At 33.3% G+C, this 14,163-nt stretch overlaps 1 protein-coding gene across 4 annotated transcripts in view; it reads left to right on the forward strand.

The window, feature by feature from the left end:
- Fas2 (neural cell adhesion molecule fasciclin 2) overlaps nt 1-14,163 on the forward strand; it is a 148,331-nt gene that overhangs the window by 114,128 nt on the left and 20,040 nt on the right. The gene's annotated exons all lie outside the window — the stretch shown is intronic.

Here is a 14,163-nt window from a genome sequence, read left to right on the forward strand (position 1 = left end):
TAAAAACACTTTAAGACTTTAAATGGTTGATATCTATTAATAGTGATTATACCTACTATGTTGATAGTGACTAGATAGATAGTAGATAGTATAGATATTGCAGATTTTAAAGTTAATTTAAAGGGTACATATATGATGTACCCTTTAAATTAATTTAAAAGATCGAAGGTATTTGATTAATCTTTCTATGCCAAGTACCATTTCACCCGTTTAAAATTAATTTGTAATAAAATAAATAGTGTAACTCCCGTATATATGAACATTTGGAGGCAATAGTCCCTTAAACCCTCCTGTCCCTTAAACGTCCTGAGACGTCAAACCTCAATAAAAGGCTTGCGCGATTATCGGTACCTTTTGAGAACATTTGTCTTTCATATTTTATTAAAAGTCCTAATTTTAAGTCGTGCTGTAAAATATATGAGTAAAATACCAATATGTAGCTTCTTACTCACACTAATGTCGACCCACTCATAGTTATTGGTTAAATAAATGTATATAAATATTTTTAAAGGCGTACCCTATATAATTATGTTATAATGCACTTATAATATGTCATAATGACCACAGGACCACAATTATTTACTAGAAACAAAAATGTCTACCACATCCTTGATTGACCCCCATACTCTGGTCGCATTAGTAACTGTTCCTCCACGGTATTGCCTCAGTAGCTATAAATAGACATTACAAATATTTGAAAAAATAGATAAATTTTCTTTCAACTTCTACACTACAGTCAAATCTACCTGTGTCTCTATTTTTGCGACGTATCTATTGTGAAATAGGGTTTCAGAAATGGAATTGAATTTTATCTCAATATTATTCACATGATTTGCATATTGGACACAAAAGAGGACGGCCTTCTTGAACAGTTTGCTTCCGAAGTGCCTCTCAGATCTAGAACAGAGATACATAACCTATGAATAGTATTTTCCAGGAATGTATTCCAGTCCGTACTGATAAAGCTGACAAGACGCGTGCATTGATATTCAATTGTGTCAAAAAAGACAAAAATACTTGTAAAAGAATATTTGTTTCAATATGGATTGTAATGTATAATAATGCTATTTCTATTCTCTGTAATATGTGAACAGGAATCATATATAAAATATTATTGCGGATTACGCTCCTCATAAAGAAGTCATATCTTTAATTGTATCTTAGACTTTGTATGACTGCTTCTGGATATTTCCGGCTAATGGCTACGTATACTACTTATACGTATGTTATATAAATATAAATTAAAGCGTACGAGTATGAAGGTATTGATGAGATATTTGTATAAGCAGAGTATCTGAATAAACTAGAGTTTTGATTTGTCATCATGGATGAATGAAAATGCGTAATATTTATCACTCAGTTTTAATTGTCCTTTTGTGGAAATATTTGAATTGAAAAAGCTCTACAAATTCAGGTTAAGATAAAGTAAGACATAAGGTATATTATACGCTATTAGGTAAGGAAGAAAAGACAAAGAGCCACAGTTTAGTGAGATTGTTATTGTGCGAAGGGTTTTGGATTTAAGTGGCAACATCAAATATTTGACAGACAAATGTTTGTTTCTCGTATGCCTGTGTGTCCAGGGATATTTGTGTATGCTCATGAAGCGTATAACACATGGTACCAGTTAGAACAATTTTGATTTTAAAGGGCAGATATAGTCAATATGTATTCTTATTACTAAATATTGCTGAAATGTTTCTACATTTTTTGATATTTCCTTTGAAGAAAACAGTTATGACGGACACGACTATAAATAGCCTTATTTCAGCAACCCCTTTATTCATTAGAAAGTTTACGAAAAAGGACAAAAATTCTTAATTAAATCACAAAATAATAAAATTGGTGACCTATTTTGGAGGCAATAAAGCTAGTGTACCTTGCTCAAGGGCTGCTCTCACAAATAAATTAAAAAGGGGAGTACCTTCATTCCGATTAACTTTATTAGAATTCATTTAGAAGGACGCCTGAGGCTTACTAATGAGGCTTTTTATCCTTCCTCTGATCGTTTCAATTGAAACGTGTTTTTTATTGAAAATATATTGTGTATCATGTATGTGATTCTGATTGTAATCGCTGTTTCCATCTGATGTTTAAGTGATAAAATATGCGATAGTATTTTTATTTTTTAACACGTTTATTACCACACTTTTATTAGCTTGACATGTATGTAACAGAATCTTTGAACTCAATTTTTACCCACTTTGAACGGTCCAATTAATTTAAAATTTTGAACACTTATCAAGAATCGATGACAATACATCATTTTAATAATTTCGTCCCATTCAGCAGGATCGTCAGGATTAAAGATTTTCCTTGTGTGATTTTAGCGTCGTTTTTAGGTTTTTAACTATAATTATTATAATATTGAAGTGGCCAATACACATGTAGTGGACCTAGTGATAAGTGACTACGTCTGTCCGGGTATACAGGGTGAATTTTTCAAATAGGTCTTCAGGGCCAAATTCGAAACTATAAGGATTAGCGAAAAATGTTGAAAGGAGTTACGACGTCGATTTTGGCCCTGAAGCCCGTTTGAAAAATTCATCCTGTATATGCAATCAACCCTAAATGATATAAGATTGCTACCTGAAGTCGGTTACAGATGCGATACTACACCTGAGGACTAAGTTGAAACGCCTCGGATAAGAATCCGCTGTGGCGGAACACAACAGCGCTTTACACTGCTGTTATTACACAAAATTAGGTGTGGTGGTGGTACTTTGTTTTAAAATATAGGAGTAGCAGACGCGCATTCAATCCACCTGATGGTAAGTGGCTACTGCTGCCCATGGACATCTGTAATCAACCCCAGATAGGATTAGATATTCCTACCTGAAGTCGGCCACAGATGCGCCGCTACCCCTGAGGACTAAGCTGGAACGCCTCGGAAAAGTATGTCTCCCTTACCACATCCTTCAAAACGGAACACAGCAGCATCTTACACTGCTGTTATTAGGAAGAAATAGGCCACAAAGGATCCAAGCTACAAAGTAGACTTTGCCTGCAGAGAAACTAATTATCGGAGTCTAATTTCGCATTTCGTCTTACTAATGGTCAAAATCTCATAACAATGTAGCTATGAATGGAGAATTGATATATTATAGGAACTTGAGTGCTTAATTCACAATACTAATTCTTAGAACATTTTATTTATTTACCATTTTATTACCATTCAGGAGATGTAAATATTATACTGCTAGTCACATTGTAAGTATTGCAGACGACTCAATTCTAGTCACATTGTTAGTAGCTATTATTGACAGTAAATGTGCTAGCCAATTTCTTTTAATTGATAGTAAATATAACATTTTTATTTATAACAATTTTGTAAACAAAATTTGTAATAAATTCCGTAATTTATTCTGTAAATGTATATCTAATACATTATTTTGTCAGGTACACCTAGAAATCATCTTCCATTCAATTTCTTTGTTCTAAAACTACTGATGCTGGCAGCATGATCTAATGACTGTTATTATTGTTCATCATCGTCCATTGTGTATGACCAATTTTGTGTAAAGATCTTTTGTATGAACTAATTTTGGTACCGAATTTATATGAAATATAATTTATTATACAGTGAATACTATAATGTTGTATTTACAAAATGTATTCTGTTATTTTTTGTATAAATTGACAAAGTTTTGAAGAAATACATAAAACATAAGTATAGGTATACAGTATAGTGTTATTATTATTACATTGAAGGATTTGATTTGAAGGTGGTAGAACAGAACTCTTTGTGGTTCGATTCCGGCACAACCACCGTCACACCTATTTCTGCCTCATAACAGCAATGTTAAGCGCTGTTGTGTTTTGGTTGGAAGGGTGTGGTAAGGGAGACATATTTTTCCGAGGCGTTCCAGCTTAGTCCTCAGGGGTAGCGGCGCATCTGTGGCCGACCTCAGGTAGGAATATCTAATCCTATCTGGGGTTGATTACTGATGTCCATGGGAGGCCGTAGCCACTTAATATTAGTTGGACTGCATGCTCGTCTGACTAAAACTATTGAAAGGGTTTGCCGAATTTTAACATAGGTACATACGAGGTGTCGTTACATTCGTTTATATTGTAGGTTATATTTTTAACCCCTCTGATTTTTATAATCATTACTCGTTGTTTAGCAATTACAAAATATTTCATAAAATATAAAATTATTTTGAAGTTGGTATTAGGCAAATCATTTCACGCTTGCATGAATATTTGTTTCATTAGTACAATTTTGCGCAAAACATACAAAGGATACAAATATTAGACAATAAAGCAATTTATTATCATACCCAGTGATATGAATATAAATTCCGCCTGAATTGTAACCGACGAAAAGGTTTTAATTCGAATAGAGTTGGGGTTGCACATGACTGCCTCGCTTCAAGTGATATAAATTGCCGAGGGGCAGCCGCCCTGATGGTTGTGAAAATAAAGTTCCTTTGCGAAGCTCTATTTGATTTGTTCCTCTATGTATTTATTATGCTTTTCAAAATTGTAATAATTGTGATTTGTTTCGAATGTTACCTTATTAGGAAATGCGCTTGTACCATGATACTATGTATGTCTGTCCCTATAGATAGGTTTAAAATTCGAATCCTATTCTTTGCAGAGGGTAATGTTTTTTTTTTATTTATTGTAGAAGTAACTACGAAAGTCCAATTGGTTGCAAGTGTTCACTGAACTGCCGCCCCAGATGAACAACCCCAAAATATGAAAAAAACGTTTATGTAAGTAGTGCGAAATAATAATTATCCTTTCTGTTTGTAATTATTTCAAGTTAAACATTTGGGTATAAAAACATGAGCTGTTTTAATTTAAATTTTACTTAGATTTTAACATTTTTATGCACACATCATTGATTTGGAAGGCAAGATCGTTTACTTTTGAGAAAAGCAAAAAAAAATCTAGGAAATTCCTCAGTATTTTTTAATAAAGTGTTAGGCTTCAAAATTTTTAAACATGTAACGACTTTAACTTGACTTGTTAAGTAAAAAAGACCCTCAAAAAAGCAAATGAGGTAAACAAAGTAGACGTCCAATTTTCCCAAATTTAGGAACTTTGGAGCCTTTTTGTGTCAGCGAAAAAGTCTAAATTGTGTTACTAATTTAGCATCCGTTCTGTTAACTTCAGAAATAAAATGAGTCTTGATAATAATGCTCTGTAAAAATCAGAATGGTAAGGAAAATAAATTTATTTAAAAGAACACGCTTTCTGCACTCACAGCTCCACACTAGAATTTCCTGTGTCGTGGGTGCCATAAGCACACAAAAGACGAATACACAAACATCCAGACATAGAACAGATATGGCCAGGAATCGAACCCGGAACCTTTTGTGCGTCAGACCAATATGGTGACCAGTCCACCACGGGGGTCATCAAATGATTAATTGATTAATTAAAACTCTATTACAAAATTACATATTTATGCATACTAATGTTGGGTAAGGTAGATAAGAGCCGAATTTACCTACTATTTTAGCACGTCGGTAAAACATATGATTAGTGTTTAGTTCGTAACCAGAGTCCAACGTACCCCAAGCCCTTCCTCAGTCACCTCTTACGACACCCGCGGGGGTCTTCTAACGGAGGGTAGATGTGTCCTCCACGCGCTACGTTGTAGTATGTGAATTATAAGGGAATTCATTTAGTTTTATTAATACGCCCTACTCATTTTTAGAAGGCAAAATACATATAACAGCTGTCTTGATAATCTACCCTTAGAGGTTAAGTTCTATTAATAAAATTTTTAGTAATAAAAAAATTGGCTGAAAGCAAACCCGTCAATTGAAGGTCACCGACACTCAACTTATACAACTTATCTTATCTATGAGCTTTAAAATATATTACCCAGTTATAAATTGTAAAAAAAAAGCAACCGCGAGCACAATTTCAACTGCACGTTTAAACTAAACTGTTCGGGGCGAACGCTCTTTCTATTTGTTCAACTTAACGCGTATGAGCGGCGTATCGCTAAAATTAGAACCCACAATCCCATTAGTAATTTATTGTACGAATTACCCGTTATTGATGTACAAACAAATGAAAGGAAAGCAACGGTTAATTTGAACGTTTATCGAGCATTGAGCTTAGTATAACGATAACTTTCACAAACAAGATAACAACAGAGCAATAAAGATGAGTTCTCACTGCGGATTCTCTGCATGAAATCTAAATCAGTTAAAAGTAAGCTTTTGAAGTAATGTATAACTTTCTGGTAAAATAGTTAATATTCACATAAACATTTTCATTTAAAGATCATATGTTATTATGTATATATATAGAAGTGGAAGACGGCTGACAGACTGACTGATTGACTGCTGAACCTAGAATGCTGAAATTTTGCGGTTTTAATATAGCGTCAATGTACTTTGGTGCATTAAGAAACTTTATAAATTCCTTCTCTATGAAAGTCAAATAGGATTTTTTTTGGATTTTGTAACCAAAGGAACTTCAAGATAAATCGCACAAAAACCAGTTTTTAATATACTAGTTCGATACAACAAAGCCGCGGGTGAAAGATAGTATGAAAGTCTAGTAATAAATATGAAAGTTCATCTCTTTATAGTATAAATAGCATGAAGTAAATGTAAGAGGAAATCTCTAAGAGGTTTTGGATGTAAAATTCAGTAGGATAGCATAGCATTAGTAAGTAAATAAAGCAAAAACTTCGTATCGAGATAATTTGCATTATCCCCTTTCCTATGCAGAAAGAAATTTCTTATCTATTTCCTACGTACTCGTAACTATCCTCGTAATTTAAAGTATAAGTAGGCGTTCCTTTAGTTATTCTACAATTCCATTTGTCAGACGGAAAAAGCTACTGTTAAATTTCAAGAATATACGATATAAATACATAATTAATTATTTTAAAAACAAGAACCCAACTTTATGTCACGTCATTCTCACAATTTAGACGAATACAACGAAACCTCATATTTTAAAATCATTTAAGCCACCATTATGGACATGACGAAAAATGATACATATATTTATATTCTCGAAGAAAATCCCTGCACAGTCGGGTAACAGATATAATTTTCAATTACTAAACTTAAACAATAAATGTGAAGTCACTAAAATTATAATATTACATTTATTTTCTCAATATACACTAGTTTATTGGAGTTATATTTCAAAATATGATCACCACCTAGAATGAACAAAAAGAAAAAAATCCTTGAAAAATTCAAAGCCACCCAAACCGTGTAAGGGCTTTACACCTGACTTTTGCAGTGCATAAAAAACAGATCCTTGAGGGTTCTATATTAAAATAGTGTATTACCGACTGTATTGCTGTAAAAATAAAGTTTATCGACAACTAAAAAAAACTTTTTAATTTATTTTAGTGTATTCTGGTGTACTTTCGACTTTATCGCTATTAGCATAAGATTTATTAGCGATGATATTGGAGGGGCGTTACTAGGGCTGCATTTGACGAGTGCCGTAGGCGACACCTTGGAAAATTGGACGGGAAATATAATTGGAAAATTATTCGGGTTCGCCACTTTCCAGTTAGCGAGAGCATTAGAGCATTAGTAGATGGAGTGCCTCGGGCAAAACATTTTTAACTTAAATTCGTTTTTTTTTTAGATTAAGTTTGATACTGAAAAAATGTTTTACGATTGAATTTTTTGAAACCTTGCTTGAAGGTGTTTAAGTTTTGAAGCTGATAGAACAAGTAGGGTTACACAGGTGAGGTACCACTGCCACACTTACATATTTCTAATGTTAAGCAGTATGTGAAGCAGTGTATGTTTCCGTGGGGGGATACGTATGCCGTTACACTTATATAACGAGGCGACAATGTTAATCCTCAAGAGTAAAAAGCATTTGTAATCGGCGACAGGTAGAGCATGTTTTATATGGACTGGTCTCTTTGAGCTACAATGACCACTTATCAAGTCAAATTCAAACTCATTTGCCAACATTTTTGACGATAAGTGAGTATATCTCATCCTTACGGCCATACCCTCCAACTCAAATTGTTTGACGGATTTTAACGTATGAAGTATCGTTGGATTCATCTAAATTGCGATAGTGACTATAGGTTATATTTTTAAGCAGTCGAGTTTTAGTTATTATAATAATTGCTAGTATATGATAATATTAAAATTCTGCTCTAAGAATTCAAATCTTTACCTTTTTCAGCGCGCTGTAAGGCGCTTTCTTTAATTCTACTTTATATTCTTTAGATTTACTGAAACACAATTACGTAGATTCAACTCAGGATCTTCAGCGATTTGAATACGAATCGGGATTGACTTAAATTTGTATTCTTCTATTCTGTATAAAACTATTTACGCAATGTCTTTTTGTACCAGATAGATACGACAAGAAACTTTTAATACAAAACCCTTTATCGTGTACCAAAAACAAAAATTAATAAAAGGTATTCAAGAGGAAATTTTATTCATTGATCCCTATGAAAATAAATCATACAAATACAAATCCATAGGTGCATATGTACCAAGATACGTTAATACCTTTAACTCTTAGGATTATTCAAATTTTGACAGCCATATTTATACCTTATTCTACTATTAAGAAGACATAACCGAAGAAGGTTTAATGCATGTCAGTAGACCACATGAGTCTTAGATTCGAGAAATAGAAAGTTCGATTCCGAATCAGGCAGATTAATTTAGAATTCTGCTTTAAATATATATGTCCAAAGCAATCACAGAGGGAATCTTAGTCTGGGACTATGAATGTAGAAAGCATCATTAAACTACGCTATGACTACTACGAGCGCATAAATATCACTAATGACGGTTTTCTCATTTAGTCCTCCCAAATTGTTGTTAAATTGGATTTATAATTACTGTAATTCCAGTTTTAGTCGTAGTAGACTCATGAACAAATGATACAAAGCATAGCTTGGACGCCTAAAAGATGGTAATTTGAATTGTTTGCTCGCATTACGCTCATTTGAGAAGCAGTTGGGAAACAACTGCAAACAAGAGTTGGTATTTACTCTCTTAATATCACGCAATTCCAACTTTCCGTTCTCGCTTTACTCGTTCTTCTTCCACCGAGTTTCATATACACTTGAAATCCAAAATTTTACGGTTCCTTGTGGTATTTCATGTATAATTAGGTACGTGGAAATGTTTTTGTGTTACCATCTCGGGAGAATTCACGTGCGCCTTTACTTGTCGCTCCGAAATTATGGTTGTTAGGCTGTCCGCAGCGAAGGCTTTGGGGGTATTTAAATGCCTTCCGTGTCGGATATTTTGTCAGTTCGCAGTTATTTACTGCCTAACGGATTTCGGGATTTACGTGTATCATTTTGAGCACACGCGCTCACTAATCTTCGCAAGTAAACAGACAAATCTGCAAACAATACTGGTTGAAGTCGTGCATTACATTTAATATTTTAACATCGAGGTACAGCACGTACTAGCACCCTTGGATTGTATTGAAATGTTTGCTAAACATAGTGCGTGATCGAAGTCGATTCGATCGGCTTTCTGCTCGCATCCCTTGCTGTGGTTGTTCCATTGAAATGTTTGGATTGATAAACAGTGTGATTGAAGACTTATCAGGCCACGTCAAAAATCGCACGGATTGTGCAAGAATTTGAGAACTTTTAATGAATTTCTTATACGGCTTTATCTTAAGCAATGGAGGGGAGTTTTGGAATTAAAACGTGATAACTTGAATGTTTGTATTATGCTGAAAAGTCACGGGCTTATTGGCAAACATGAAGGGCGGCGGTTGATAATTAATCTGGCCAGACGGATGCCCCGCGAGGTGCGGAATACAAATCACTGGTGACGTGATCATGCTACGTAATATGGCGATAAATTTGTTGTGATTTTGATAAACTATTGTTTCGTACCGAGAATTGTTCACAGTGAAAGTATGTACTAGAGCAAACTTATTATTTATAACACAATTATGAGTTGTGAGATGCAATTTCATAATGAACATTAGCTCGTCCTATTGTTAACTAGATATAATTAAGCAGATTAACTTGATAAAATTATTCAAAAGTATTTTAGTGAAAATAAATAAGTAGTTCGAGTATTTTAAAATCTTACACTTATCAACTCGTTTTATACTAGCAAATTTCAAACAAAATATTGTGAACACGTAGAGTTTGATACTTATTTTACGCTCATTTTATAAGGTGGGAGGAGCTTCCTACACGGCAACTTTGTGTCTAAAGCTTCGTTTGAGCTAAGATGAAATTTTCGTGCAATTTCGTGACAGTTAAGCGTAAAAGGCTTTACCGTCCAACACAGAACTACACGAAAATCTGAATAAAGGCTCATCTTTCGGAAATTGTTAGTACACGCTACCGGCGTTGAGCTGCGTTCACTGAAAATTGGAAATGTCACTTCTGGCACCTGTGAGCGTTTGTGTTAAATATTTAACACGTTGTATAAACATTTATTTTCAGATTTTAACGTTATTTAACTAGAAAAATATGATTAATAATTATATCCTTTGTACGTTGATACTAATTACTTATAAAGTTTTCGTTTACTGAAAATCAATTTTTATTAAAAGGAAAAATGAGTATTTTAAAATTACCGGCGCCTATGGTCCTCGTCCACTGCGAAAATTGGAAATGTCACCTCTGTCACCTGTGAACGCACAAGCGTCACTAAAACTTTTAACACCTTGTATAAACATTTATTTTTAGCTTTTGACGTTGTTTATCTAGAAAAATATGAAATCTTTTATACGTATGTAATAATAAAATCTTTTATACGTTGAAATTAATTAATTAACTACTAATAAATTATCGGGCTTACTGAATACCATTTTTTGAATAAAATGAAAACTAAATAAGTATTTTAAAATTATTGAAAAGTATTTGATACTACATGATACAAAATTTAAGAAACCACTTTACAGTTTCGAAACATTCAAATATTTGAAAATGATAGATTTGTGATCTTCTTTAACTGAAATTTTCAAAAAACTGCCTACTGGTGCATGTGAGCTGCGTTTACTGTGAAAATTGGAAATGTCACTTTTGGCACGTGTGAGCGTTCGTGTTAAATCTTTGACACGTTGCAAAAACATTTTGGTTTTTTAGTGACTCCAAAATGAAAGTTGTTTTTGTATTAACTATTTCTTATGGTATTTTACTAGTGTTGGTTTGACTTGATTTTAACACTTTTTATTTTAATTTTCTTTATTGTGTTGGGTTCCTCTATAGAAGACCTAAAGCATGCACCACCATGCCGTTCCATTGCGAATCAGTAAAAGCTATATTGCACACTATTACAGGGATAGTTTTCAACATAAAACTGACAGAACTTTTTTCAAAGCATAAAAAAAATGTTTACATTGTATATGTTAATAATTAAATTCAAAAATTAATTACTCGTCGAATGATTGGAAACTGAAACAAAATGGCTTTTATTTCGTTTATACTGACAGGAGTAATTTAGCAAATTGAGCACGGCTTGCGTAGGTGACGACTTACAATGTCCTTGTATAATGGGTGCGTTAGGGTTGTTAGGGCGTCCATTTTTATTATTTTCTGTAATAAACAGACAATAACCAAAAAAATGTCATAAAAATCCGTGCTCAACTAAAATGTAACTATTAACTTTGGTTGATATAAAAAGCAAATTTATTATTTTAAAAAGAAAATATTTTTAAAACTATGGACTAAATAAACAACAAAAAAAAAATAATTTTCAACATTGAAAAAATATAATAAAACATTTAGTTACTTTATAGTTACTGTTACAGAAGTGACAACCCTATTGTAACTTTTTTTTCGCCAGCCGAAAGATATTTTTAAACGACTGTAGTACTCTTCACTTAGAGAGATTTCAAGACGCACGGCAGCCCTGTGGCCATCTCGAATCAACTCGAGGGCTCTTTTCCGGGATGTCTTATTTCAATTCGTACCTACTAATGCCATATTTTGTGACACATTTTTGAGGTATTATATCATTAATAATGATGATTTTCGTATATTAACGTCTTGATCTCATATTATAGCCACTATTATATTATGTAAAAGACCAATTTTTTAACGATTTCCCCCAAGAAATATGTTATCTATTGGTCGTGTATATTATTCAACATTAAGGTAAAATTATGAGTATGTTATTTTAGTAAAATGAATTTTAAAGTTTGATTTTTGTCCATTGTGTCTTTAAAACAATAGCCAGAATATTTTTACAGCATGTCAAATTCAATGCATGTAATAAGGCAAAGCATTTTTTACGGCATGTAAGAATGAAAAAATACGCGGAATACTGTTTCTATAGCGCGTATTTTGCACCCAATTACGTTCCATTCTTCTTTGTCTATTAATGATTGCGTAAATCTTTAGAAAGTTTTCGGGGTTTGTAAGGAATTGCAAGGGAGGATGATAAATAAAGCCGGGTGCAATGATGTCGGTTTGTTTGCGGGCTATAAAGTGAGGAATAGGCTTACGGGGCCGGTAGGCAGTAATTAATGGTCGGTGGGCAGACAGGGGTGAAATTGGATCAATTTGCTAGCTATTCTCGAATTTAAAGGGTGTGTTTGTAAACAAAACTAATTAATGATGTACGTTGATTGCGTCGATTGTAAGATTTCGCTAAGAAAATTGTATTTTATATTTAAACACATTCAAGCGCGCCAAATTCCACATTTTGTGTTTCTTATTTTACAACTTGTATTACTTGGCGGTCATGCTTACACCTAATATTACATAATTATGCCACTAATATTCACTTACTTGGTATATAGTCCAGCAGTTAGAACCTAGTATTACTTGCCGTAATCTAGACTCCCTGTACTCTACTTTTAATATAGTACTTAATATAATACTTATATAATATACTTAATAGAAGACCTTTAGTACAATATTAACATGCACGTTATAAAAAGTAATACCAAAGTTAAATAAGCACCTATTAAGCTTTGCAAATTTAACCGAACAATGGATTGTTTTCAAAAATTTAACCAGAATTCATAGCACCCGCGGGCTCGTTCATAAATTTCAGTGCCAGTAAACCGCTCGAAAACTCACCAATAAAAGTTTTACAAATTCAGCACGTATCGAGTAGTCTCCATTTAAGTAGGATGCCAGGACGCCCGGCCCTTGTATTTAGCTATTGTTTTAAGTACGGCACACTTCGCTCCTCCCCTGCACTCGACGCATTTTGAGATCAGCTTTTTATGTTTTTTTACGGCCCTCGTCCTAAACTGATAATGAAGGGGATCTCCACGCTCCGGCTAGCCCTTAAAAAGAATTATTGTTACTGCTGTAATGGTTTTCATTACCCGTAATAGCGCTGTTGAAGGTTGAACTAAGAACTTAAACACCTGTTCCAAAGAATTGCGGTATTTTGTTTCTCGGATTCACTAAAATAACACTAAACTGAAGCAATAGTTGTAAAAAATTATAACGGTAAAGTATAGGGTGAGCGTAGCAATACATTTTATTGTTGTAATTTGAGAAAAAAAGTAAAAGTGTTGCACACGACTGTACACGGATGAAATAAATGTATGGCTCTTCGTAGTGTTACATGACATAGGAGTAAATACGAAACGAAATGAAATCATTTGCGTATTGCACAGTTATAATAATTACAGTGACAGTTGCAGAATGTTATTTATATTTACAACATATTCGAGACCTCGTAATAGTATTTTTTGTTGGACGTATTAGTTATTCACGATAACCATTTAAGGAGTACCTACTTATTACTAGAAGTTACCATTTTGCAACGGTTAAGAAACCTGTTTGATATTGTGTTAAATTCAAACACTTTTTTGTTTTATTTAAATAAGATTTGACCATAGTTCTTACATAACTATGAATAAACGAATATTATGCGTGTTGTGAACGAACACTTTTATATTAGGTATAATATTTATAAATATAAGGATAATACAAAGTAAATACATTTAGACGAATAACATTACTTTTGTCTATACTTATGTTAACTCTAATGTGTTACAGCAGTAGTAGTAGTTAAATACTGTTTGAAATCAAAAGGACTAATTACAATCATTGATTAAGGCAACACAACTAAGTAGGCAATTGACGACAACATTATGGGTGCGCCCATAAGATTTAGTATGTGGTTGGTTTCTGATTACGTGTAGGTTGTATTTCAGCAGTGACACACGGTTCTAGGGTTAACCCTTCAGACAAACAATCCACAAGAGTAATTTATCTCATTTCGTACAATTACGACCTTT

Source organism: Epargyreus clarus, unplaced genomic scaffold (genome assembly GCF_041222505.1).
Source record: "Epargyreus clarus isolate Ecla_fem2 unplaced genomic scaffold, WU_Ecla_fem_2.2 ptg000001l, whole genome shotgun sequence".
In the NCBI taxonomy this organism is placed as follows: Eukaryota; Metazoa; Arthropoda; class Insecta; order Lepidoptera; family Hesperiidae; genus Epargyreus; species Epargyreus clarus.